At 41.8% G+C, this 27,033-nt stretch overlaps 1 protein-coding gene across 2 annotated transcripts in view; it reads left to right on the top strand.

Annotated features, from left to right (window-relative positions):
• The first annotated feature begins 3,255 nt into the window (after window positions 1-3,255).
• The window catches only part of ANKRD6 (ankyrin repeat domain 6), a 186,061-nt gene continuing 162,283 nt past the window's right edge, over window positions 3,256-27,033 (top strand). For both annotated transcript variants that reach the window (XM_036065157.2, XM_036065155.2), the window contains exon 1: window positions 3,256-3,481. The gene's annotated coding sequence lies outside the window, so the exon portion shown is untranslated. The remainder of the gene's footprint in view (window positions 3,482-27,033) is intronic.

Below are 27,033 nucleotides of genomic sequence, written 5' to 3'. Positions count from 1 at the left end.
TCTGCCCCTCCCCTGCTCACATACACTCTCTCAAATAAATAAATCTTAAAAAAAAAACACACAAAACAATCTGGCATTACCTAGTAAATTTGAACACATACATACCTTAAGACCCAACCATTCCACTTCTAGATAATAATCCTGAAAACTCTTACACACATGTATCAGGAGAAATATTTGAGTGTTCATAGCAACACTCTTTGCAACAGCAAAAACTGGAGCTAACCCAATGTCCAAAAGTAGACTAGATCAATAAATTGTGGTATCTTCTTACAATGAAACACTATATAGCAGAGAAATTGAATAGCTGAATCTCAGAAACAGAATGCTGAGTGAGAAAAGCAAGATGCATAGGAAGAACGTAGAATGATTCCTTTTTTTTTTTTTTTTAAGATTTGTTTATTTTAGTGAGAGAGAGGGTGAGAGAGAGCACGCCCGCACGCGCAGACTGCCCGCTGAGCGCAGAGCCCTACACGGGGCTCAATCTCACAAACCCTGAGATCAGGACCTGAGCTGAAATCTGGAGTTGGCCACTTAACTGACTGAGCCACCTAGGCTCCCCCAGAATGATTCCATTTACAAAAAAAGTTCAAAACTAGGCAAAACTGTACAATGTTGTGTTTAGGGATATATATATTTGTGATAAGAGAATTATTAATATACACAGGCAACATTTTTTTTTGGTTGTCAAATGATCCTTCATTGAAATATTTCCTTTGAAATGTTTCCTTTGTAGTTTTTAACCAGCTGGGCATTTCACTGCACCACTGTTGATGTCGTCTATGTCATGAGGGTGGTGGCCACCAACATTACAGCCCACAGACCAGGCAGTCTCTTTAATGGTTCCAGAGAGTTCTCTGGCTAAGGATCAGTGCTGCATATGTTGGGCAATGTTGACAATCTCATCAAAGGTGGTATTTCCACTGTGCTTAATGTTTTTCTGCTTCTTTCTGCCTCTTGGCAGTTCCTTGAGGGCTCTGATAATCAGGGCAGAGGCAGAAGGTACTACTTCAATCTGGGCCTGTCTGTCCTAAATAGTCAGTTTCACTGTAATCCTCAGATCCTTTCAATTACAGGTGCCAACCTTTTTGGGAGACAGAGCCAGGGGGTCGATCTTGGGGGCCAGGTCAGACGTGGCACTGACTTCTCCACAGGTATACAACTTTGGTCTCATTGGGGTCAAACTTAGGTGGCATGGTGGACGCAGCTGGTGTCAGATGAACCTGGATTTGGGATGACTGAAGTGAGTTGCACCTTTACCTGCTCCAAGCTGAAAGCCAAAAAAGATAATCCAAAATTTAGTATGGTGGTTTCCTCTAGAGGAGAAGGAGGATATGATCATGGAGAGGCACATGGAAGGTTTCCCAGGTAGAAGCCTTAGCAAGGGCAGTTTCAGGGAGTGGCAGGGTTAGAAGCTGGAATGGTGGGCTGAAGGATGAAGTGAAGCTAATGACATGAAAGACAGCTAGTGCAGCCAACTCATTAAGGAAATGTTGCTGGCAATCAGAGCAGGTTATATTCTCAGAACGCAGGGAAAACTATCACTGGCAGAACAGACTTTTTTCTCATGAGGCAGAAAGAGGATGTAGTGAGGTGGATCTATGAGGCTGGCTTTGATTGAGCTGAACAGAGGTACAAGAATGGAACTGTAGGCTGGGAGCCCTCCTCATATAGAGGGAGGTTTAGAGTCTCTTTTCATTAGTTTTCCAAAGACTGTGTGCCTACTTGGAGATAAGCAAACAAGATCTCCAAGCAGCTCACCCACTGTCCGCTTTGGCTCTCATGAGGCCCCTCTGCCAGGAATTCCCACTATGAATAATTACAGACCGGTTGGCTTCCAGGAGCATTCACATGTTTTATGGGCCAGTTTTCTGTTCCTTTCAGCAGAATTAATGTGTGATTGCTCTGACTGCCCACAAATGTAACTTAAAACTCCATCTCATTTCGACTTTATGGTGGTGTTCTAAAGGCCTCCCAGAGGAAGGGAGCACTCTTTATTTCTGGAAGTTCATTCAGGGAAATGGCTAAGAAAACTCTTTAATCTGGAAACATATAAGAAAGAAATGATCAGGTTGAAAAGTCATGCATACATATCTTGACTTCGGGGGGTTCACCTGTAATTCTCTGGTGACTTGCCTGGAGAGAAATCCAGAGCTACCAAAGGGCAGGGAAAGGAAACGTGTCCTAACAGCTCTAGATGAAGAGTGACAGGGATGGGAACAAACCTGAAGAGGGTCAAAGCATACTCAGGAGAGGTTTCACACCCTGCCAAGAAAAATTGCAGGTATGGCTATGGGGTGGGGAAGTTCTGAGATTGTAGAGGAAAACCAAGCTCTTACCCTTTCCTGGTGTGAGTTTGGATCTCTCCTACCTAATGCTCCCTGAAAGAGCGAGGGAGACAAATATATTAAGAAAACGGAGATCATCACGTTTCTTTGCCTATGGAAACCAGGCCTATTTCAAAACAGATCAGCAAAATCAGGTTCAAAATAAGCTTGTCCCAAACCTCAGGTAAGACTGAGACTCCATTCTAGGGTTCCATCTCCCCCTCCTGCTGTGTTTGGGCAGCAGTTAGCAGTCATGTTTCTTCAGAAGGCTGAATGAGGTTCCATTCATTCACGCATTCACTCGATAATACTTTATTGAATGCTCATATCTTCAGGGAACTCTTCTAGGTGCTGAAGAAGTAACTGAAAAACAGACAAAAATGGACCAAGTTAATGGTGTGTAAAGTGTGATTTGAATATAGGAGTCAGGAATGCTCAATGCTTTTGTCTGTGTCATATGGGATGGTTCTGACAAGCTACTTACAGAGAAGCTCTTTGGAATAGGGGCTTCCTTACCCTTTCCAGCTCTCTAATGAATCTGCCTCATTCAACACTGTTGAGCTCCCACTGAGCCATTCCAGTTAAGAGAATGAACGAAGAATATACTGAAATATCCATTTGGCCACAGGGTGAGGCATGGTTTTCTCCTCCCAATTCCCTTCTCCCCCACCAGTAAACCTCCTGGCGACCCGTGCCCGGAAAAGCTCACCACACCGCAGCCCCCCTCCCTCCCAGTCTTCAGAAGGAGGCCTCCCGGGCGGACAAGGAAGGGACCCCGGCCCCAGCTGGCAGCGGCCTGCAGCCCAGGGACGGCCCCAGGGACTGCCCCAGGGCCTTCGGGCCCCACCTCCCACAGGTCCCCGCCATGTCGGGCGCAGGCCGCTGTGCGGCGCTGCGGCCTCAGTTTAGGAGGCGCGGCTGGGGCGGGGCCAGGGCCGTGCGGGCGGCGGGCGCGGCGAGCTCCGCCACAGGTAACCTGCCGGAGCCGGGAGCGCAGCCTGGCGAGCGGGCGGCTGGAGGCGCGGCGCTGGGCGGCGCCGAGGCCCAGGGGCCGCCGGAGCCTGCGGGAACCCGTCCCGGTCGTCTCCCGTCGCCCCCAACTCTGTCGCCGGCAGCGGTCCCTGCGGCGCAGACGTCCGGCGCGCGAGAAGAAGGTACAGTGCGACCTCGCTGGGTTCCTTCGAGACCCCTCTTCGTCTGAGGGCCGACGTCCCCCACTCCCGGGGGGCCTCCCGGCCAGGGAGAACGGTGTCGGAGGTGGGGGCGCTGCTCCCTCGGTGCCCCCAGGTCGCCGTCTGCTTGGGGGAGGAGACCCAGAGGGAGCGCGTTGCCCCCTCTCCTGCGGCCTCCGGAAAGCCGGGACCGGAGGGGGTCTTCCTGGGGCACCTCTCTTACCGCTTTGCTTCACTTGCCTCCCTAGAGTATAGAACTTTGGGTGGGGGTGGCGAACTTTGTCGTCTCGGCTTGTCCCCCTCCTCTTTCTCCAGTGAGCTCAGAGTTTAAAGAAAGTGGTGGTGGGGGGGGCGGGGGTCCCCAGGTATTTCTCCCGGGTGCGGTGGTTGGTGGCCTGCGGGAGTAAAGGAGGGTCCCCTTTGGTCGCCTTGCGCTCTCCGCCGCCCCCGGGCCTGCGGGCCGGCCTCAGAGTCACCGGGTTCGGCTCGGACGCGCCAGCAGCCTGCCCCCTCCTCTTACCCCTTTGAAGACTGCAAAGAGGCGCAGACCCGGGAGGGTGGGGGCTGGACTCCTGCCCCGCAGAGATCCGCCCTGGCTGGAATTAAGCTCTGTGAAGAGTTAGCAAGTGGCACCTCCCAGGGCCGGGGCAGAGGAAGCGAGGCACGTTGGTTTGAGTGCAGATACCAGTTTACCGACACTTGTCTTGGGGATTTAAGTGTGGTGCTTCCGGTAGATTTGGGGAGCGTGAGGGGAAGTGTGGAGCATTATTTGTGACAGGAGAGGGGCTTGAATTTCATAAAGCTGGTCAAGAATGTTTTCCCTGCAGTACAGTGAGATGGTTCAGTGGTGGAGATCTGCTTTGGGGTTATGAGACTGTCTTGGTTCCACCACTTGTTAGGTGTGTGACTTTGGAAACTCCACTTCTTTTTTCCTTCCTTCCTTCCTTCTTTCGTTCCTTCTGCTAGTCAAGTGAATCAGTGGGAGTGGAGAAGGAACAAAGAAATCCGTAACTGGCTGTGATCAATTAATTGTAAACACCACTGCGCTTGGACCAGCCTGGAAAACCCATTTCATTAAACTTAGTTTTTAAAACTGTAAACTGAGTGTATTAGACATAATTCAGTAGTACTGTGGAAATTAAATGAAATGATGGAAGTATAATGCTTGTCATGGTGCTCTTGAATGTTAGGCATCCTTTTTGTGAACCTGTTGGATGACAATATTCATTCATGTTTATTTTAGGTCATGTCTACTAGGCCAGTGTAAGTGGAAAGAACTTGGCAATGAAGACAAACACACCTGGGTCCAGAGTAGTGCACAAGTACACTGATTGTCTTTGAGCAGATATTTCCCATCCCTAGAATAGCAATAGCAACCTGTTGTTCTTGCATGTAGGAGGTGCAACCATACATGTTTAACTTCCTTCTGCCATCCCTAGCAGGTGCTTAGCATATGGCAAATGAATTTTTTCTTTTTTTAAATTAGGGATATAAATTAAAATTGGAAGAGTTTTCTGCCCTTTTGGTCATAAGTGGGGAGGGGAGAGTTGGAGAGGTTGAAGAAGAATAAGACACCATAAAACAACTAGCTGCTCAGTCGGTTAAGTGGCTGCCTTCGGCTCAGGTCATGAGCCCAGGGTCCTGGGATCGAGCCCCACGTCGGGCTCCCTGCTTGGTGGAGAGTCTGCTTCTCCCTCTCCCTCTGCCTGCCTCTCTGCCTACTTGTGCTCTCTATCTCTCTGTCAAATAACTAAATAAAATCTTAAAAAAAAAAAAAACTAGCTGCACATTGTTGGAAGGTATGGACCAAGGGTGATAAAGAAATGCTTGTTTAATGGGGCGCCTGGCTGGCTCAGTCAGGGGAGCATATGACTCTTGATCTCAGGGTTGTGAGTTTGAACCCTACATTGGGTAGAGATTACTTAAATAAAAGCATAAATATATATTTTTTAAGAGAAAAAAATATATATTAAGAGAAATGTTCATTTGTTAACTCCTTGTTTTTCAGTGATTGTACCAAAAATTAACCTTAACCTCCCATTTAAACCTGTCAGCGTCTCCAGAGCCCTCTGGCTAAGCATTTACTCCCAAGTAAAGGCTAATGGCTAGTGATTAATTCAGCATAGAGACAATGCATACTTTCAACTCCTGAGGACCTACCATATAGGAATTCAGGTCTCCCTATTCCTACTGTGAAATATACCTGCACAAAGTATCAAACTACATTTTTAATGTAAAGAATAAGAATAGAACCCACACACTCAAGTACCCATCACCCAGCTGAAGAACTGGAGCATCCCCAGGACCTTGGAGCCCCCCAGTAACTCTCCCCATGGCATTCCAGCCCTCCTTCTTCCTGCAAGGAACCATTGGTTGGACTTCTGTTAATTTTTTTTCCTTGCTTTCACACATCATATGCTACATAAATAGCTCTGTGAAAGGGAAGTTTCCAAACAAGCATTTCCACAATAACCTGGAGCATTCTTACTGAACTTAAAAGCAGGATATTGAGAGTAGGATGCAAACCACAAAAAAGCTGACAGTCTCAAAGTACTGGGGTGAGGCAGTTTGTCTTTCCAAGGTTTTCCCCAGGTTTCCTTGGCACAGGCTCTGCGGGTGTGTTCTGTCTGTACGAGGGAGGCCCAGTCTCTTCCAGCATAGCTTGGAGCCTATAATTTTTAAAAGTTTTGCTTGAGTCCCTAAGAATGAGAAAAACAGTAATTTGTGTGCATGTGTTTGAACTTTTTTTTAAAATACAAATTATCCAGGGGAACATTGTGTGGGATTTGAAGGATCAAGCCGACAGAGAGAGCAACCTTTAAAAATGGTTTTAATCCAAATTCTTCTTTTCCTGGTTATTATGTTTGTGTTTTGGACTTTGTTTTAAGTTACTTTTGCAGGGTCACACAGCTCTCCCGGAGAATCTTGCACAACTCCATCACTTCTTGATTAAGGCAAAAGATTCCTAAACTTGGTTCATGGCTCCCTTAGTATCTTAGTAATTTTTTCACAGTGCCCCTAATTTTAAGTAGTTGGTCATAGTTAGGTTCAAACAACTTATTAAGTATTTATGTCCTAACAACATAGAAGTTATTTTTAGAAAAATAGTACACATAAACTGAGAGAAAAAAATATTGTAATATCATTCTTAAATAACTCCAATTACAAGCAGGATGTGTGTGCCTGTACTAATTCCTAAATTTTGGGATTAAATTGGATACCACCACTCTCATTTCCTGTTCCACATTAATTTTTCTGTAGCACTTGCTTTTTATCACAGCATTCACTGAAAACCCAGGTTTTGCAAAGATGTGTATGATGTCATTGATAGGAGTGTAATGTGATCTAACATTGAAACTGAATTCTGGTTTGTAGATTCAGCATTTTCCAACGTGTTGACTATACTGTGTTTCCCTCAAAACTTTGAAATAACCTAAGTGGCCCTTGTGAATTTGCTGCAGTATCCAGAGTGCCTTGGTGCTCAGTTTGGGCATTTTTGGTCTAAGGTAAAACCCTCTTCTGGGGAGAGAGCAGTTATTAAAGAAGGGGTCTGTCTGCCTGAAGTAGCCCCAGGATAAGCTACTGTGCGGAGTGGGCTAAATCTTGGTTTCTCCTCTACATAAAATGGCATGGCGAAAGCCTGCCTCGGAGGGTCACTGAGAGGATTAAACTAGATAGTGTACATAAAAGCATCTCTAAAGGGCCTGGAATATAACAGAGTCTCAAGAAATGATAGCTCTTTTATGATTGTTAAATAGTACTAAATAGTCCAGTAATAGGTATATATATCATAGTCCCTATTTAAGAACAGCCAGTATAAAAAAAAAAAAAGTCAGTGCTTAAAATCTCAATCTTAGCAAATAAATTATGAAGTAGTTGGTTCACAATATAAAATGATTTATCATTTTTCTTTTTCTTTTTTTTTTTTTTAAAGATTTATTTATTTATTTGACAGAGAGAGAGAGACAGCGAGATCAGGAACACAAGCAGGGGGAGTGGGAGAGGGAGAAGCAGGCTTCCCGCAGAGCGGGGAGCCCAATGTGGGACTCGATCCCAGGACCCTGAGATCACGACCTGAGCTGAAGGCAGATGCTTAACGACTGAGCCACCCAGGCGCCCCGATTTATCATTTTTCAAACAGCAAACTCTGGTGTGCCATTGTGATACATTTTGACTTTGCAGACCCATCTCTGGAATGTTCATTTTCATTTGCCAGCCTGTGTCCAGGTTTGAGGAGGAAGTCATAACTGATTGGAGGGAGAAGTCCTGAACTTGGACAAGTAGATTTCTGATTTCAGGAGGGAAGTACTTTGTCTTAGGTCTCGGGAAATTTGGACATGGCTTTGTAGGGGCCCAGGGCAGGCTGCCCCAAAATGTGCCTCTTTGGCATAAAGATTATTTCGAGTTAAGAGTAACAGAAATCCAGCAGATGCAGCAAAGGTGCTCTGCCTCCCCATAACTGCCTAAATTTACATTGGAAAGGAGAGACTGCAACAGGAAGAGAAGTACTAACTGAGGCCCCCTTTAGGAACTCATCTGCATAATAGAACATCTTGTTTTTCCAAACATCTCCTTTCATCTTCTGGCTGATGAATTTTCTTCTCTGTGTCCTCAGGCCCCTACCTTTTTCCTTAGCTCACGTAAGCTTCAAATTGCCTCATTGTCTTTGGAATCTCTTGTCTGTGTGGATTCCCCCTAAATATGCCTATTAAATTTGATCTTCTCCTGTTAACCTGTCTTGTCAGTTTGATTCTAAGTCCAGCTAGAAGGACCACAGGGCAGAGGAAGGTCTTCCTCCCGGATTGGTTACAAACCTGCAAATGTTTCAAGTAGGGTTTAAATTTTGCATCTGCTGGGTGCCTGGGTGGCTCAGATGGTTAAGCATCTGGCTTTGGCTCAGGTCATGATCCCAGGGTCCTGGGATCGAGTCCCGCATCGGGCTCCCTGCTCCTTGGGAGCCTGCTTCTCCCTCTGCCTCTCTCTCTCTTTGTCTCTCATGAATAAATAAATAAAATCTTTAAAATAAATAAATAATTTTTGCATCTGCTTATAGCATAGAGAGGCAGACAATCTTTTCAGATGAAATAATTTTATTAAACTTATTAGCATCACATGATAATTCCCGTCAATAAGTGGTACTTACTAATCCTCCAAGGAAAGGCTGATTTGAGTAAAGATGTCATACATGGCTGTCATGGTGTCTTTTAGGAAACAGAGACCTTTACTCCCTTGTCCTGTTCATTTTCCAGAACCCAAGCCTAAGTTAGAAGCTGGTGATAGCTTGACAATTTGTGAGAATACATTCAATAGTGATATTTCTAGTGTAGTTTTTTATTTTTATTGTTGCTTGCTTTGGTCATTTATCGTTGAGCAACCTGTACAGAACCGTAGGTGATGATGCTTCCAAGTTGACATAAATCCTACTGGATACAATTTTTATTTGTTTTGATTCTTTTTTTTTTTTTTTTTTTTTAAAGTAGGCTCCACACCCAACGTGGAGCTTCAACTCAGGACCCTGAGATCAGAAGTTGCATGCTCTACCAACTGAGCCAGCCAGGCGCCCCTAGTTCCTAATGTTGAAGGTTTTTAATTTCTTTGTGAGATTTGGGGATGTATGTGTGTGGGAGAAACTATTTTGATTCTTCTTAACTGATTGTTCTCTTTTTTCCATTTGATGCCTGATGTGGGAAACAAAGGCAAAAGAAAAAATTAAATTTCCTTACTTCTTACAGCCCGTTGACAAGTCCTTGAAACACGCAGAGTGACGTTCCACTGGGAGCTCAGCTCCCTCGATGTTGACACTTTGCTAGGGGCAAAAGGCAGTCTTAGCCTGGCCCCCCAGGATCCTGTGAGTCTACTTTAAACATATAGAAATTCCTTTGGAAGTTCCCTTTATCTCTTACATCCCCCTCCCCCCCCAAGATACACGTTAGGAATCATCCTCCAAGCATATAGCCCACTGATACACATCTGAAGGGTCTCAGGACTGAGGGTTTACTAAACAATAATAAATGACCTTTCCTAACAATAATTGGCCCCCTCAGGGTCCTAGAAACCTTGTTTCCAAAATACCTTGAAGGTTTGTTCTGTCCCTAACCCCCTCCCAACTATATATAATCGCCACCCCTCACAACCCCAATGCAGCTCTTTCTGCCCACGGGTCCAAGCCCACGCCCCCCCCCCCCCGTGCTTTAATAAAATCACCTTTTTGTGCCAAAGACATCTCAAGAATTCTTTCTTGGCTGTCAGCTCTGGACCCCAACAACACTCTAAAAACCACATCAGTGCCCATATAATTGTCAGCATCATTTTCATTTAACATAGAATTTCTCTTAAAAAAAAATAAGGGGCGCCTGGGTGGCTCAGTTGGTTAAGCGTCTGATTCTTGATTTCAGCTCTGGTTGTGAGGTTGAGCCCCACATAGGGCTCCATGCTCAGTGGGGAGTCCCCTTCAGATTCTCTCTCTCCCTCTGCCCCTCCCCTCCCACTGTGCATGCTCTCTCTCTCAAATAATTCAAGTTTTTTTTTTAAATAAAAAAAAAATAAGAATTTCAAATCTTTTCCTGGGTTAGACTGATTATATTTAATACTCAATATCTTAAGGTTTTAGGGTACAAAGTAGAAAACTACATTATAGATAATAAAACTGATTAGAATGAATCGTTTCTCCTTTTGTTGTCTGTTACTCTTTTACTTAAAAGAAAATAGAGGGGTGCCTGTATAGAACATACAATTCTTGATCTCAGTGTTGTGAATTTGAACCCCACATTAGGTGTAGGTGTACTTTAAAAAAATTAAAAGAAAATTGAAAGTCAGAAAGTTTGAGCATCTATTTAACTATTAGAATTCAGTTCTAGGTACAAAGTGCTTTGGGAAATGCTTGACTCTTAGTATTCTCATGAAAAACTAGGAAAGGGCATATAAAGATTAAAACAGTTAATTTAAATTTGAGAGCTTGTTGGTAGCTGAATGTGGACTGAATTCTTACATCACTGACTTGTTCTTGGTACAAGAATGGAGATTATAGGAAATATTTCTACCCATGATGGTAAAAAATGTTGTTTTTAAAAAAGTGAATTTAATGGACCTAACAGTAAATAGTAACCAAGAATGGAGAAGTAGCCCAAAGTAAACTAATCTTAATAGCTAAACAGGAACAAGCAAGCTTTTTGTTTGGTTTTGTTTTTATAGAGAACGTCTGCTTTAATACATCTTTCTAAAATGAATAGATACAGTAGAATAGAATAAGGTTGATTTTTCTTACAGACATTAAGTAGATGAAAGATGAATATAGAACTTAGTTCTATTGAGATTAGGACCTTTTCCACATTAGGTTTAGGAATGTTCTCTGTTATCATCTGGCTGGGTTGGGTGAGGCAGTGGGAGATGGAGGAGCAAATCCTGGGACCTTGGAGAGGATGGAAGGACATTGATGGACATCAGGAAACTTGGTATAGTCCTGGCCACCAACTCACTGTGGAGCTCTAGACACTCTGAATTTCTCGGTCTCAGTTTTTTTCTTCATTACGTTAGGGGACAGGACCAAAATATTTCTTTTAAAAATGCACAGTTCTGTGAAATTATGCATATTCACAGTGGCAACACTTTGTTTTCCCATAAGTTTAGAGAGAGGTATCTTCAAGTTGACCTGATGGTCTGTGGAACAAAGCGAACTAATGAGATTGTTAACTTGATGTAACCGGATGATTTCCTTTTAGTATGGACATCACTAGCTTCCTTTGTGGTGTCTTTTAAGACTGTCTGTGTGTAGGGGCGCCTGGGTGGCTCAGTCGTTAGGCGTCTGCCTTTGGCTCAGGTCATGATCCCAGAGTTCTGGGATAGAGCCCCGCATCGGGCTCCCTGCTCCGTGGGAAGCCTGCTTCTCCCTCTCCCACTCCCCCAGCTTGTGTTCCCTCTCTTGCTGTGTCTCTCTCTGTCAAATAAGTAAATAAATAAAATTAAAAAAAAAAAAAAGACTGTGTGTATTCACATTCTACAATATAAACCAAAAGTGCCATTTTATTCTAAAACTTGCTTCCAAGGTCAAAAAATTCATATTCTTATTTTAGTGAATTAGAATTTTCAGTTTCTTTTTTTCCCTGCATTTTATTCTAATTCTAGGAAAGTCCCATGGGAATCTGATATATAAAGAAATTCCTCTAGATGGTGAGTTTTAGAAGTATTGGGGTTGTCCCCCCTGCGTATTTATGGGAACTGTAAAGACTCCTTGCAATGAGCATATATTATGTTTACAGTCAAAAATAGGTGCACCTGGGTGGCTCAGTCAGTTAAGCATCAGACTCTTGATCACAGCTCAGGTCTTGATCTCAGGGTCATGAGTTCAAGCCCCTTGTTGGGCTTCATGCTGAGCGTGGAGCCTACATAAATAAACCAAAATAAAAAAATCAGGTAAAAAGCTTTAAAAATTATGGGGCACCTGGGTGGCTCAGTCGGTTAAGTGTCTGTCTTCAGCTCAGGTCATGATCTTGGGGTCCTGGGATTGAAACCTGCTTTGGGCTCCCTGCTCAGCGGGGAGTATGCTTCCCACTCTCCCTCTGCCACCCCCTCCCCCTTTTGCGTGTGCTCTCTCTCTTTCAAATAAATGAATAAAATCTTTTTTAAAATACATGTATTTATGGGACACCTGGGTGGCTCTGTCGGTTAATTGGCTGCCTTCGGCTCAGGTCATGATCCCAGGGTCCTGGGATTGAGCCCCGCATAGGGTTCCCTGCTCAGCGGAGAGTCTGCTTCTCTCTCTCTCTCCCTCTGTCCCTCCTCCCTGCTCGTTCTCTCTGTTTCTTTCAAATAAATTAAATCTTAAAAAATATATATATATGTATTTAATGAGAGGTGAAAATATGATGACATGAATGGACCTATTTTATCATGCTTATATGATAGTGATTTTTTATTTTTAAAATAAATATTATATTATATTTTATTTTTAATATAAATCTATATCCAAGGTGGGGCTTGAACTCATGACCTGGAGATCAAGAGTCACATGCTCTACTGACTGAGCAAGCCAGGCCCCCCCCATAATAGTGATTGGAATTTACTATTAAGGATAAAAAATAAACCAAACCGTGATTTTCAGTTCAGGTTTTTCACAAAACAAAGTTATTATTTCTCTGGCAGGGATAACATGTCTCATGCCAGTTTTAAAACTTATTTTTAAGCTAGAAAATGCCAAGCTAACTGTAAGTCCCAGCATGAAATTCTGAATTCACCCCAACTTAGGTAGAATGCTGAGATGCACTGTAATTTATGTTTTAGTTATATTTTAGTTATATTTTATATTATACCATATATAAGTATTGGAGAGTAGATTTCTTGAGTGGGGATATATGGATGCATTTGAGTATCCTACATATACCCTGTACGGAGAGCCACCAATAGTTAAGAGCCATAGGCTTCACAGTTGATCTTACTGAGTTTGATGCCTGGCTTGTCACCTATTGGTTATAAAAATTTTCACAATTTACTTAACCTTTTTTTTTTTTTTTTAAAGATTTTATTTATTCATTTGAGACAGAGACAGAGAGAGTACAAGCAGGGGGAGAGGAAGAGGGAACAGGGAGCCAGATGCGGGGCTCGATCCCAGGAGCTGGAGATCATGACCTGAGCCAAAGGAAGATGCTTAACCATCTGAGCCACCTAGGTGCCCCTTTATTTAACCTTTTTATGCCTCAGTTTCTTTAACTATAAAGTGAGGATTTGAAATGCATAATATACATTTGAAATATACATAATATAAAATTTACCATTTTAATAATTTTTTAAAGTAACCTCTACCCCCAACATGGGGCTCGAACTTATGACTCTAAGATCAAGAGTCATAGACTTTATTGACTGAGCCAGCAAGGCATCCCATCCATTTTGATAATTTTTAAGTGTGCTACTCGGTGACATTAATTACATTCACAATGTTGTATAATCATCACCCCTGTTAATCTCCAGAACTTTTCATCATCCCAAACTGAAACTCTGTATACATTAAACAATAATTCTTCATTCTCCCTCTCCCTGCCATGCCCCAGACCCTGGTAACCTCTGTTCTACTTTCTGTCTCCATGAATTTCACTGTTCTAGACACCTCATGTAGGTGGAATCAAACAGTATTTGTCCTTTTTTGATTGGTTTGTTTCACTTAATATCCTTGAGGTTCATGTATTATTTTTGCAACTTTTATATGAGGCCAGTATTATATCAAAATAAAGTTTAAAAATAAAAAAATCCCATTGATGGAATCCCGATGCTGGACTGTATCAAGCACAAAGGTTAGGGACAGTGCAGGATGGCTAGAAAAGCTGAGGGGTGACATTACCTTTCTTCCCCTTCTCCAATCCCCAGCCGGAGGGGAAAAGATGCAAGAAGTAACAATGTTCTCTCTTGTATAGGGAACTGTGTGTATTATTTACTAGTGAGTTCTTATACCAACCTGAGGGGCAGCTATTCAATCTCTCACTGAAATAGGAATTCTTAACCTGGAGTTCATCCATGGGCTACAGATGTCCTGAGCTCCCTGAATTTATGTATAAATATTTAAATGAATGTTCGTATGTAGATTTGAGAACAAAGAAGTTCCATTGCTTTCATCAGATTCTCAAATGGTTTCCTAACCCAAAAATGGTTAATAAGCAATTAAGAAAATATTGTTTACAGAGATATAGCCACCCCATAATAGGCTCTTTCACTCCTTTTAGTTCTCTGGCATATCTTTCCCCCAGACGGTTTCTTTGTGCTCAAACCTGGGATAAGCCTGAACAGTTCTTTACCCTTAGAGCCTCTGGCCATTCACCTGTGTCCTATAAACTCCAGGACCCATTCCTCAAGGGCTAGAGGAGCCCCAGGGTAAACTATTTTGGAGTCCCCAGTAGGGGACATGTCTAAAGTCTTGTGCAGAACTCAGCCTCACAACTGCCAAATCTCTCCCCACCTTCCTTAGGCGCTAGAAAATAGAAAGGAAAAACTCATGAAGTAGTACCAAATGACTGAAATTCAGTAAATTCTGCCTTGGGGAATGTAAATTTAATTTTAAGATTGTCTTCTGGTTTACACTTTATGTTTTAAATGTATTATAAATATATCATACAATGTCTTCTACCTTGTGTAGTATCCAGTGATTTATTTATTTATTTTTATTTTTAAAATATTTTATTTATTTATTTGACGGAGAGAGACACAATGAGAGAGGGAACACAAGCAGGGGGAGTGGGAGAGGGAGAAGCAGGCTTCCCGCGGAGCAGGGAGCTTGATGCGGGGCTCGATCCCAGTACCCTGGGATCATGACCTGAGCTGAAGGCAGACGTTTAATGACTGAGCCATCCAGGAGCCCCGTATCCAGTGATTTAGGTAGCCATTGCATTGACATATTGTTATAAGAGATGTTAAATATTAGAATTTATTCAGACTGGTTTGTAGCTCCTATAGATGGATTGCATAAATGGCAAAAATTGTAATTTGAAAGTTTTTCTTATACATACGACTCCTCAGTATTTGAATTTATCTCAGAAACCCTTCAATAAATCATGTTAATTGACTCTTTTATCCAACTCAAATATATTCTCTTAAGGTAGGCTAAGTGCTCTAATAACCATCTCCAAATGTCAGTGGCTTGATGCAGTAAAAGTTTATTTCTAGCTCATACAAAGTCCAAATCTGTTATTCCTGGTTGGGCATTTCTCCTGGTTAGCTCTCCTTCATGTGACTCAGGGATAAAGGCTCCTTCCACCTTGTGATGCCACCATCTTCAACATGTGGTCTCCCATGTCACTATAAGGGGGAAGACAGTATGGAAAGGTATACTAGATTAACTGCCTTCACCAGCAAGTGAAAACACGTCACTTCTGCTCACATCTTATTGGCCAGAAGGAGTCACGTGGCCCCACCTAGATTTAAGGAAGCTGGGAAATGTATTCCCTGACTGGTAATTGTTTCTGAGCAATAATTCTTTACTTTGAAAGGGGAATGGAACTCTTTGGTGGATAAGTAGTCTTTTGACCAGTCAGTTCAGTGTAACTACCTTCACATAATTTATCTCTCACTTTCCAAACATCTATATATATGTAGTATGTCTTTATAGTGTAAGGTATGGATGAGACCTCCACATTGGAAGCAATTGTATCATAATTGCCATGTAAATAAATGAAAATGGGAATAAGCCATCTAGATTCATATATTTATTAGGGAACAAAGCATATTTGATTTACTCGAGTCATCCAACCACGTAGAGAACTGTACATTTGAGAAAGATGGAACAGAGGGGGATTAGCAAAGAACAAGAATATGCATGTTTTATTGGCTTCATGAATGTTATCGTAACAGTTTAAAACTACTTCAACTTGCTGGCAATAAAGTGTGAAACTCTTTTCCTTTTCAAAAAAAAAAGTAGTCTTTGCCATGGAATGTATTACACAATCACAAATGTATGTGTCACTTTGACTTATTTGCTACTAAGGGAAACTAAAGTTGTAAAATTCAGACCTATTTGTCTTATTTGCTTGAAGTAAATTTGTGCCTGGGGGGGGTACCATTTGGCATGTCCAGCCTCTAACAGCTGCAAATGGAATGTATTGAGGGATTAAATGTAAGACCATATGAAAGATCCCAGTGCCCAGTTGGAGGCATGGAGAAAATGGTCCCCAACATTGGTGGTGTACACTAACTATAGTAATGCTTCACTTATCCATTACTGTTCTACCTCAGGAAACCGTCCAAATTAATATTTACCATCTTTTAAACCCTAGTTTTTTAATCTTTATTTTATTTTTTAAAGATTTTATTTATTTATTTGACAGAGAGAGAGAGCACAAGCAGGGGGAGGGCAGGCAGAGGGAGAGGGAGAAGCAGGCTTTCCGCCCAGCAGGGAGCCGGGTGTGGGGCTCGATCCCAGGACCCTGAGATCATGATCTGAGCCAAGGCAGACACCGAACCCACTGAGCCACCCAGGAGCCCCAGTCCTAGTTTTTTAAAAAGTTACATTTCATGGTGCCCATGTTAGAATTAAAGGTACACCAAAGCAATGGTCAGCAAATTATAGCCATGGACCAAATGTAGCCCACTGCCTCATTTTGTAAAGTTTTAGGAGAACTTTATTAGAACTTTGAGTCAAACTCATTCATTTTTATACTATCTATGGCCACACTCACATCACACTGGCAGAATTGACTAGTTATCACAGAGACAATATGGTCCACAACACCTAATATATTTACTGTCTATTCCTTTACAGGAGAAGTTTAATAACCCTTTCATGAGACTTAAAATTAGTATAACTTGCTTTGAGAGTAATTTTGCTCCTATTTAGAACTCACTTAATCTCTCTGGCCCATAGTTTTCTCACCATCAGAGTGGGGGATAATAAGACCTACCTAATGAAGTAGTTAAAGAAAGTGGTTTTGGGACACCTGGGTGGCTCAGTACGTTGGGTGTCTGCTTTCGGCTCGGGTCGTTATCTCGGGGTCCTGGGATCGAGTCCCGCATCAGGCTCCTTGCAGGGCGGGGAGCCTGCTTCTCCCTCTGCCTGCTCCCCCTGCCACTCCCCCTGCTTGTGCTCTCTCTCTCTCTCTCTCTCTCTGACATTTAAGTAAAATCTTAAAAAAAATAAAAAAGAAAGAAAGAAAGTAGTCTTTAAATTAAACGACCTCAGGCAAGTCACTAAGGTTATCTTCTAGTTAGCTCTCTGCCTCCCTATCCTCGGGATAGCTTCCTTAGACCAGTACTTTCCGAACCTATCCTGCTGAGAATCATCTGGGAAATCCATTACAATTCAGAGATTACCTCCCCTGACTCCTTTAGATACTGACTCAGTAGGGCTGGGGAGGTGCACATTTCACAAGCACCCCAGATTCTGTTGCAGGTGGCCTAGACTTGACGGAACTCAGGCCCTTGTGGCAACTTGTCTTTTGGTCGCTAGGAATAGTTTCTCTGGCAGCTCTAGCTAGATACTCTTCCTGTCTCACCCAGAATTGAAGCCTCGCCTACGTGATAGGAGAGCTTGCAACCAAAAGGAGAATGCCCAGCGGGTGTTAATCGTCGGCATTCTGAACACGTGCTGAGGGACCCAGTCAGTGGGCTTGTCCTATAAATCAAATCATTCACTGCCTGGCCCCACCCTATAGAGCCATGGGCTGCGTTGCTTCCAAAGAGAAATAACGATAGGAAAATTGGCACTGGGGCTTTAGTGCGTGTGACTGCTTTACACTGGAGCTCAGTATGCCTTTTGATGCTAAGAGAGAAGAAATTAACACTAAGATTAGCATGATGGCCCTGTCTGTTCTAAAAATCAAGGTAAAAGTTAACAGCAGAAGGATTTACCATGAGAGGAAGAACCTAAGTCCTGGTGCTTTAGAAGCGCTTTAAGAACGGATGCTTATTTAATTGTTCATAATTTCCTTAATCTCCAGAATATATTATCCTGGCTTAGGGGATACCCAATGAATGGCTTGCTCACTGAAGCCTTTGTTTCCCTCCATTTGTTATTCAAAAACTTAGTAAAGAGCTGCAGAACCAGTCATGAATAACGGCAAAATCCCCTGGGCCCTGTTGGGTTTTCATACAATACAGAAAAATGTAAGACGCCACCAAAAGGCCCCAGAATCAAAAAACAAAAAATAAAAACTTGAGGGAAGAGTCAAAGACCCTCACATCTTCAGTACTTAATATGAGTGGAGCTATGTTGCTGCTGTTCAGAAACACTGCTTTAAAACTAAGAATCAGGTGCCTTTAAACATTTTTTTAAATTTTTGCTACCCTGCTGAAATAAAATATGGATGTTTGATTGGGTGTAAGCCAGGGTATTTTGTACTTTGAAATGTAAAGAAAGGGAACACTTTATCACCCAATGAAGGATTTCCAGCTAATTAGATATCTTCCTGCTGGGAGACATCTAGGGAAATTGATTTCAAAGACAAGCTAATAGGGATTTTAAAAATCCTATGTAAGATTATTAAAAGGATTCCTTTAAATAATGAGTTCCCTTAGACCAAGGATATTTAAAATACGATTAGAATTATTAAAATTCAGAGTATATCTTCTGTTCAGGAGCCCATCCTTGCCAGGAAGTAGGAACACTGAGGAGCACCACATTCTTGAAAGGTTGCAAACTAAACAGCCATCTTTTATTGTTACTAACCTGATGGCTCTAGATTATTCCTTTCCCCCCTCCAAAAAATGTACAGGTCTAATTTATCTCTAGATACCAGGGTTTCTTTCTTTTTGATTACTGAAGCCTTAACATAAAGGCCATTTTGAAGAAAATAAAGTTTATATCTTTATTTTTTAAAAGTAACCTCTACCCCCAACATGAGGCTAAGATCAAGAGTCGGTGCTCTACCAACTGAGCCAGCCAGGCGCCTCAGAAAATAAAGCTTATATCTTTAAAAACTAATTATTATTTTGATATATTAGGTAGTAATTGTCTTAATGCTCAGTGCATTTCCTTTTTTTTTTTTTTAAATCCCAAATTCACTAATTTATATTCTTGCCTTTGTATTTAAAGACTCAAAAACACTAATGCTGTGCTTGTAATTGACTGGCCGTGTTAAAAGTGACCCTGTTTTTTGTGCATCTGAAAGTAGAACATAAACTGTTGTGTCAGGTTTGCCCCAGGACTTATGTGCAGTCTCTTACGATGTCTCTCTTTCCCCAGCCTTTGGAATTCCCTTACTGTCAGGGACGTTAACTTTGAGTGTTAAAGAATAAATCTTAAAGACTTTTAGTATTTGCTCTGAATATACTAGCCAATTAAATTGGATGGAAGTTAACATCTCGGTTATATATCAAGTGTTCTCTTTTTATGTTAGCATGACATCGTCATTGTTATTATTTTATTATTACTTAGTATTTTTTAAATTTTTTTTTTAAAGATTTTATTTATTTATTCAACAGAGAGAGACACAGCGAGAGAGGGAACACAAGCAGGGGGAGCAGGAGAGGGAGAAGCAGGCTTCCCGTGGAGCAGGGAGCCCAGTGTGGGGCTCGATCCCAGGACCCCGGGATCATGACCTGAGCCGAAGGCAGATGCTTAACGACTGAGCCACCCAGGCGCCCCTATTTTTTTAATTTTTAAAAAGATTTTATTTTTTAAAATATTTATTTAAGAGAGAGTGTGTGCACGCGTGTGCATAGCAGTAGGGGGCGCGGAGGGGGAGGGAGAGGGAGAGAATCTCAAGCAGACTCTATGCTGAGTGTGGAGCCCGCTGCAGGACTCTATCCCATGTTGCTGAAATCACAACCTTTGCTGAAATCATGACCTGAGCTGAAACCAAGGGCCCCACACTCAACCGACTGAGCCAACCAGGTGCCCCTTAAAGATTTTATTTTTAAGTAATCTCTACACCCACCGTGGGGTCAAACTTACAACCCTGAGATCAAGAGTTGCATGCCCAGCTGACTGAGCCAGCCAGGTTCCCCTTAATTTTTTTTTTTTTTAAAGGTTTTATTTATTTATTTATTTATTTATTTATTTATTTATTAAGATTTTATTTATTTATTTGACAGAGAGAGACAGTGAGAGAGGGAACACAAGCACGGGGAGTGGGAGAGGGAGAAGCAGGCTTCCCGCTGAGCAGGGAGGCCGATGCGGGACTCGATCCCAGGACCCTGAGATCATGACCTGAGTTGAAGGCAGATGCTTATCTGACTGAGCCACCCAGGTGCCCCTATCATTTTTTTTTCTAAATACAGGTGTTGTTTTTGGGTTATTGTGTGTGTGGTTTTTTTTTAAAGATTTTATTTATTTATTTGATAGAGAGAGACACAGAGAGAGAGGGAACACAAGCAGGGGGAGTGGCAGAGGGAGAAGCAAGCTTCCCGCCGAGCAGGGAGCCCGATGCGGGGCTCGATCCCAGGACCCTGGGATCATGACCTGAGCCGAAGGCAGACGCTTAACCGACTGAGCCACCCAGGCGCCCCAGGTTTTATTTATTTATTTGACAGAGAGAAACACAGCGAGAGAGAGAACACAAGCAGGGGAAGTGGGAGAGGGAGAAGCAGGCTTCCCGCCGAGCAGGGAGCCCGATGCGGGGCTTGATCCCAGGACCCTGGATCATGACCTGAGCCGAAGGCAGACGTTTAATGATGGAGCCACCCAGGTGCCCCCCCTTAAATTTTTTAATTGAAGTAATAGTTGATATATATTAGTTTCAGGTATATGACATAGTGATTTCTGTACATTGCAAAAGGATCACTGTGGCAAGTATAGTTACCATCTGTCACCACACAAAGTTATTACAATATTATTGACTATACTCCCCATGCTTTACTTTTCATCCCATGACTTACTGATTTTATAACTGGAAGCTTGTACCTCCTAATCCCCTTCACCCATTTTGCCCACTCCCCTCCCCCACCAGTTTGTTCTGTGTATGAATCTGTTTCTGTTTTTTGTTTGTTTGTTCTAAGGTGTACTTCTTGTTAGTATTAATGAAAGCTGTGTGTAAAGTGAAGGGAAAACATTCCCCACATCAGTAAGCAGTGGAAGCCATGTGATAATACCTGATGGATTCGGTATGAAAAAAGGAATATCAGAGGCTTCTAGGGTATTTATAAGTGAGGGGGAAAATGTTACATTACGGTACTAAATGTAGAAGGAAAGATCAAGTATTGATTGTAACCTAACCAGGTATCATAAATCCACAGCAGCATTGCCTCGGCCCCACAGGATAGGATAAATGGCATTCATCATCATTTGCCCTAAGATCAGGATGCAGATTGTTTCAGCGATTCACAGCAAAGCCTAATCTCTCCACTTGAAAAATAATTTGAGAAACAAATTTTAAGGTCAGAGACTCTCTTTTGTCCTCCTTATTTATTTGTCTTTTTCTTTCTGATTAGCATTAGGTAATGTATCTTAAAACCCCAGGCCTCCACATTCAAACCTGGCTGAATTACCTCTCTTGGAAGTGGACAATAAAGATGCCCTTTAGGGGACGTCTGTTTCATGGGAGACTGGCAGGCTTGAAAGAGAGGAGCGCGCACCTGGCTACCAGGAAGACCTGGGCTCTGGTTTCAGGCCTGACAGCAGCCTTTGTGCCCTCTGCCAAGTCACTTTCCTGCTTCTGTGGCTTTTCTTTTCTTTTCTCTCAGAAAGGTGACCATAGGCCTGATGTTTCAGATGGGTCCTCATTGACTAGTCCCCTGCTGCCATGGGTTTAAGTCACAGAAGCATTTTTTTAGCTTAACAAATTGTTACCGGGCAAATACCCTTAGGTAAGGGTAAGACACTGTGGTCAGGAAACAGAACTCTGCCAGTCACCCCAGAAGGCCCTCCTTGTGTCAGATCTCAGCCGTGACCCGGTCCCTCCCTCCCTCCAAAGTGACTCTAGGCAGTGCTTGCATGGCATGGCATGGTGCTGTAGGTCTGCAAAGATTATTGTGCATGCTGAAGCCCTCGGAGGCTCTCTTAATAATCAGTGAGGGAAATTGCAATTGTTCTGGGACTTTTAGACATTTGGCTTCAACATTAAAAATTCTCTTACTGTCTGTTTTAATTGTATAGAGAAATGAAAAAAAACAATAAAATTTACTACACTGTAATTTAAAACATTAGCAACATTGAGAATTAAGCTTTTATTGCTTTGTAAAAACTTACCAAGAGTAGTTTGGTTTGCCTTCTTCCCATCCTATAACTTAGGATACAAGTACCTTTTCTATGCCTTGATAGAATTTTTCATAGCCCTTTTGGAAATTCTGACATTTTATCCTTTGTGCTTTTAATGTTGTGAAGTATTCCCAAGAATTTATTTTTAAAATTAAAAAAAATTTTTTTTTAAGTAAGCTGTATGTCCAGCGTGGGGCCCGAGATCAAGAGTCACACACACTACCGCCTGAGCCAGCCAGGCACCCCTCCAAGAGTTCCTTTAATGTGAAATTAAAGAAAAATAATTTATTATTTTTTAAACAATTAATTTTTTAAGTAATCTCTACACCCAACGTGGGGCTTGAACTCACAACCCCAAAATCAAGAGTCCCATGCTCTATCAACTGAGCCAGCCAGGTGCCCCTAATGTGAAGTTTTTGCCAGCATTTCTTTGTCCTTTTCATCTCAGTCACTTTGCTCGTTTATGTCAGAGTTGCCTTCGTTAAGTTCCTCTGGCTGCACATCTAGAGTCTTCAGGTGGTAGCAACATCAGCATTCCCATGGTCAGCTATCTCTTCTATAACTCCATTGTATTTCCATTCAGATTTCGCACCAATGTTACCACTTTTCATTTCTTTGGTGTACTTTCTTCTTTGTTGGCCAATTATCGCTCTCAATTTTCGTTTCAGTAAAAAAATATTGTGTGGGGGCGCCTGGGTGGCTCAGTTGGTTAAGCGACTGCCTTTGGCTCAGGTCATGATCCTGGAGTCCCGGGATCGAGTCCCACATCGGGCTCCCTGCTCAGCAGGGAGTCTGCTTCTCTCTCTGACCCTCCTCCCTCTCATGCTCTCTGTCTCTTATTCTCTCTCTCGCAAATAAAAAAAAAAAAAAAAAAAAAAATATTGTGTGGGTTTCTCAGTGGGAGATGAGCTGACAATACCAATACATGGTTTACTGTCTGTGAACTGAATAACAAGTGAGGCGCCACCGATCACTGACACTTTGGAAGATGGGACGTGATTCGTCACTGATCATGATGCACATTCTGTTAATCACATAGTGACTTACAGACTGAAGAGTATTACTCAAGCTTGGACTTGATGTGGTTTCTCAGTTAATATACCATGATGAGATTTGAACTGTATTGTTGGAGAATTGGTGTGATTTAACTAAACTCTAGGAACTGAAATTGTGCATACTAGAACCATGTGAAGTGAAGGCTGCCTGTTATAGTTAACCATTTCCTCTTATTTATTTATTTTTTTATATTTTGGTTACCCAAGTGCACATCTTTAGAAACTATGGTTTAATGTTGTTCCTTAAATTGTTTTTGTTTTGTCTCCTCTCTCTCTCTTTTTGTGATCTATGAGTTTCTCCTCTGTATTAGTTTGCCAGTGCTGCCATGACAAAGTAGCACAGACTGGGTGGCTTAGACAACAGAAATTTATCCTGTCATAGTTCTGGAGGCTGGAAGTTCCAGATCAAGATGTTAGCAGATTTGGTTTCGCTGAGACCTCTCTCCTTGGCTTGCAGATGGCCACCTTCTCACTGTACCTAAACATGGTCTTTCCTGTGTGTGTGTGCACTCCTGGTGTCTCTTTCTCTTATAACAATACCAGTCCTATTGGATTAGGGCTTCACCTTAATGGCCTCATTTTAACTTAATTTCTCCTTTAAAGGCCCTGTCTCCAACTACAGTCTCATTTCTAGTACTAGGAGTTAGAGTTTCAACATACAAATTTTGGGTGCACACAATTCAGCCCATAACACCTTCTATCCCATTCTTTTCTTTACTACTTATCTATCAAGATAGTTGGGCTGTTTGACCAGTAGTCGCATAAAATCTAAATTATAGTTACATAAACTTTTCGTTGGGATCATTCATGAAGGAGACTATTGAAGATTAGGCCCAGATTATGGCAGCCAGGAATTGGAGAGTGACCCAGTTGAGAGGTTATGATTCTCATCTCTCAATATGATTGTTGCCAGCTTATTTAATAATAATAAAAAAATTAAACATTACTAAATGCTAGCTTTCTACTTCACACACTTAATGAGTTAATGTTTTTAGAAGTTTTCAAGATAACTTTAAAAAAAAAAATAAATTCTGCACCCAGTGTGGAGCTCAAACTCACCACCCTGAGATCAAGAGTCGCATGCTCTACCGACTGAGCCAGCCAGGCGCCCCTCAAGATAACTTTGTATGTTCAGTTTCTATGCCTGACTAAAAGCATTATACTAATCCAAATACATGCATTTATATATTAGTAGATTTCTATTTAGCTTTATCATTCATTTGAGATACTGATCTTAAATCAAATGGTGGATTCTGAACTCTAAAATATGGCAGTTGGAATTTTGGCTTATGTTACTAGGAAACTGTGACTCACAGGCTAGAGTTATAAGTCTGAAGTTTTCTGGCTTTCTGAACCCTAATAAAAATTTTTTTAAAGATTTTATTTGTTGGGTGCCTGGGTGGCTCAGATGGTTAAGCGTCTGCCTTCAGCTCAGGTCATGATCCCAGGGTCCTGGGATCGAGTTCTGCATCCGGCTCCCTGCTCAGCGGGGAGCCTGCTTCTTCCTCTGCCTCTCTCTCTGTCTCTTATGAATACATAAATAAAATATTTAAAAAAAAAGATTTTATTTGTTTATTTGAGAGAGAGTGAGAGAGAGAGAGGGCATGCAGGAGCAGAGGTGGGGAGAGGCAGAGGGAGAGAGAGAAGCAGGCTCCCTGCTGAGCAGGGAGACCGAAGTGGGACTCAATCCCAGGACCCTGGCATCATGACCTGAGTCGAAGGCAGATGCTTAATTGACTGAGCCACCCAGGTGCCCGAACCCTAATAAATTAATTGAACTATTTTTTCCTCAGTTTTTAGTCTGTTATATGGAAAGAGGATTTCTAATTAATCTATTTGAATGGTGCAACTTATAAATGGAAATTATAGGGGGAAAACTGGTGATGATTTTGGGCTCTAACGTTATGAAGGAGGAGAATGTATGTGACATTCCACTGAGGGACAGTGGTCCTACCTAGTCTTTGGCCTATGGCATGCCCTGGGGTTCAGCACCATGGGGAGCTACTCCTGCTGTCCACCTTGGATCCACCCTTTGATTTTGCAGAGTGGTGACAGAGCAACCTAGGGCAATCTGTGTGTGTGTGTAGGGGGTGTGCACTCCTGCAGATGTAGGTGCCTCGTATCCTGTTGGTTCACAAACTTCATCCTCATTTGTCTTTCCTTTTTCTTATAGTCTCTATTCTTCCAAATTACCATGCCTTTAAGTTCATCACTTCAGTTTCCATAAATCCAGCAATAACTCAAATGAATTTCAAGTGAATTAAAAGCTTCTGTTCCCAAGAACTGAACTCTGCCACTTTTCCTGATCTAGTCCTCCAGCCTCTATTTCCACTGCCATCTAAAGATCATTTATTTATCCAAGCAGCCTTCTAAGAGTTAGGGTTGGTTTTACTTAAACATGATGGCAGTCATAAGCAGATGTATCAGGCCCCACCTTTATTTCTTTCCATAAATATGCATCTGCTTAATTATTATATGGATGAAGAAAGCAGATAATCTGTATTTCTAATGTTTCCAGAACTATGCTGCTACTGTGTAAAATTGATTAGATATTATCCTTGGCCCTAGGGAGGATACATTTTTTGAAAACAAGCATTTTACTTTTAAATCAAATAATTCACTTTCCCTTGTGGCAGTTTTTTAGAATTGTCCTCCTGGAGCTCTTCCTCAATTTTTCAAATTGAGGATCTAGACAGCCTTTTCCAAAAGCATACCAGATTTGGGAATAATGGTACCTGAAAGATCATGATCACGGAGATAGGAAACTTGCCTGACATTGATCCATTTGGATAACAATGTAGTTATCATTACTAAATAACAAATTAATTTTTTCCTTTTTTTCTAAAGAGAGAGTCTGGGCAATATTTACAAGACAAATCAACTTAGATAAGCAACTATTAAAATCAGAGGAGTTTCAAAAATGCCCTATAGATTAACAAGATTTAGGAAGTATACATTTTTAAGAATTATTTTTCTCTCAAGTTTTCTGTTACATTTGCTAGTTGGGGGCGTTTCAGAATGAGAGACAGTGGAGGGGTAGAGAAAGAAATGAAATCATTATCTCAGGGTCAAATTATCCACTCTTGCTGGGTTGTACTGATGCCGTATCAGTGTACAGGATTCACAAAGTAGAACGTTAGTTCCAAAGAATTCATACACACCTCGGGAGTTACTGAGTTTCTTGAAATTGGGATCAGCAGTTTCAATTATCATATATGCCTTTTTGTGAGTAGGAGACTGTATTAGAAATGACAGAAGATCATGTGCTAAGGAGCAGGAAGAATAGAAAAAGGAAGAGAAGCAAGTTGAACAGAGGTGAAGGTGAGTAGTAGTAATAGGTTCAGTCTATTAGTTGAGGGGAGATAATAGAATTGGTGTGAAATGTGATTTCTGATGACAGACTGTGCTAAAGTATTATTTGCTTTTTGTAGGAAGATCTACAGTTACCCAAGTAACTTTGCAGCATGAAGAAGTATGAGATTCTGGCTTTATGTTAAATCAATTTATGTCCATTGCAAAATTGATGCTAATACTCTAGGATCTAAATATTTTTAGCAGTGTACATTCACTCAATGACTCAGTATCATTTGTTAAATAAAGATGTTTGGGGTTTATTCATAAAGGAAAATGAGGAACATTATTTAAAAAGCCCCCTAACGTATTGTAGTTTGACTGGACTTCACACAGCTGCAGAAATGTGTGCAGTATTCAATCCAGACTCTTGTGACTAGAATATTAGAAATGATGTTCTTGAACCTTTACACCCCTGGAAGTGTGTCTAATAAATTGGGTACTCGTCACACTGCGTTTTTTGCAATTCCTATCTGAAAATATAACTAAGAATTAATTTAGTTATATTCTGCCCCACTTCACAG

This window comes from Halichoerus grypus, chromosome 9 (assembly GCF_964656455.1).
Source record: "Halichoerus grypus chromosome 9, mHalGry1.hap1.1, whole genome shotgun sequence".
In the NCBI taxonomy this organism is placed as follows: Eukaryota; Metazoa; Chordata; class Mammalia; order Carnivora; family Phocidae; genus Halichoerus; species Halichoerus grypus.
The sequence above is the reverse complement of the archived record's forward strand: the minus strand, read 5'-3'. Positions and strand labels throughout refer to the sequence as shown.